This window comes from Artibeus jamaicensis, unplaced genomic scaffold, assembly GCF_021234435.1.
Source record: "Artibeus jamaicensis isolate MK-2021 breed Jamaican fruit bat unplaced genomic scaffold, CSHL_Jam_final contig_3290, whole genome shotgun sequence".
Lineage (NCBI taxonomy): Eukaryota > Metazoa > Chordata > Mammalia > Chiroptera > Phyllostomidae > Artibeus > Artibeus jamaicensis.
The window spans coordinates 328,181-330,241 of NW_026521779.1; positions in this window are offsets into that span (position 1 = coordinate 328,181).

Sequence of the window (2,061 nt, forward strand, 5' to 3'; positions counted from 1 at the left end):
CACGTGACCGCCGAGGTCAGCGCCCGGGGAGGGGGCGGGGCAGAGGGCGGGGCTCCCGGCGGCCCCTGGGGCTGCGGAGAGCCTGCCTAGCACCCCCTCTGCTCTGCACTTGGTCTTCTATCGAAGCCCTTCTGGATCCTCATTTTGCCCTCCATTTGAATGCGCGGAAAGCGGAAAAGAGTGAGCCCGGTCAAAGCAGGGAGTGGTGAAGGCCTTTGGGCCTCCCGGGACCCCTCGACAAATAATTCATACCCCTGTGTTTGCAAGCTCAGGCCTCCTGGACCTATTCTGCCTTTGGGGCCCCCGTTCAAGTGCATGAGAGCTCCCCCATTACCTGCAAACAAGCTCTGGGCGGATCTGGGTTCACTTTCAGAGCCCCATGCCTTGGGGGAAGCGCCAAACCTCTCGAGACCTTCTCGACTGTGAAATGGTATTTACCCACCTATCCCTCAGGTGCTGATAAAATAAGATAGTACTGGCCCAGTGCTGAGAACCCAGTAAGCGCTCGGTAGGTGTTAGCTGCTATATTTTGTTACTGCCTTTGTGAAAAAGGTTTGAATCCCAACTCCGTCACTGCCTCCCTGTGGGCCCCGTAGATCCTGTGGCTGCTGAAGCCGTATTATTCCCCTCTGTAAAATGCAGACCAGCGGCTTCTCAGAGGTTGCTGTATGCAGTTGGCGCTCCATAAATGCAGAGTCGTGCGGAGGCGGAGGGTGGAAGCTTCTACAGACCTTCTCCAGGGTTTCCTGGAGTCTCTGGAGACTGAAGCTTGGCTCTTAGCCCAACCCACACTCTCTTTACAACCAGTGACTTGGCCAAACTGTGGTCCCTGGGGCGCGAGGCTGGGAGCGCTCCCCGGGGGTGGTGCCTGCACGCTGGCGCCCTCCCGGGACCTGCCAAAGCGCGGAGAGCTGTGGGTACCTTGGTGACAGGCGGTTGTAAGTAGTTTGCCTCGCACCAGAGACCAGGGCAAGATGTTCTCCCTTTTTTACCCGCTCTGCGCCACTCCTTGGAGATTTTAACAGGGAAAAAAAAAAGAGAGAGAGAGAGAAGGAGGAGGAGAAATCATACCGACCCAGAATCTGCCCACTTCTCTCCTCTCCCAAGGTCCCCATTGGGGCCAGTCTTCTTCCGTCTTCTGTTAATGACCAGTGCCCATCTCTTCCTTTCAGATCTTTCAGCCTCTGCCCTTGACCTCATAGTCTGTTTTTCCCTAACAGGCCAAGGGTGTTTATGTACAACGGTGTCAACTCCTGTCCCTTTTCTGCTTAGATCCCTTATGGCTCCCACCTTTTCAAAGTAAAAGCCAAAGTTCTAGCCACGGCCCACAAGGCCCTGCACGATCTGCCCTCTCTCCTTTCCTCCCACCTTCCACTTGCTCACTCCAAGAGGCCATGTTGGCTGTTCCTTGAATATTTATCCATTCAATGAAAGAATCCTTTGAGCTAGTCATTTGTACTCCAGATTTACAGATGAGGAAACAGGCTCAGAGAGGTGCCCCTCACCCAAATAACAGAGCCAGGATGTTTATGGCCCTTGTCCTGAGGGACAGGGTGTTTTCCTCTAATTCTCCAGCCCACCCATTTTACAGATGGGGAGAATGTGGCAGAGTAAGGCTCCATGCCCACCCAGGGAATGGGCCACCTTGCCTAGGGATAGGCCTTCTGCTGCCTGCCAGGGATGGAGCTGCGGAAACCTGCCAAATTCTCACTCCAACCTTCTGGCATTTGTTTACTCAGTGATTATTTATCAATGCCCACCCGGGTGTGGTGGCACCTGAAACAGAGTCACACTCCAGGCTGGAAACTTGAAGAGCAAGCACCAATTGTACAATTTCAACCAAATATGACAACTGCAGCTGCTCTGGCCTCTCTCCGTCCTCTCTGGAACCTTGGAAAGCCTAAATCACACCATACACCCCGCTCTGCCTGCTGGAAAACCTGTTCACAGTTCTCTGGAGCTCTTAGGAAAAACTTCCCACCCCTCACTTGGTCTACAAGGTGATCCTGTTAAGCTTCTGCCCACCTGTCCAGCCACATCTACCATCACACCCCTCATCCC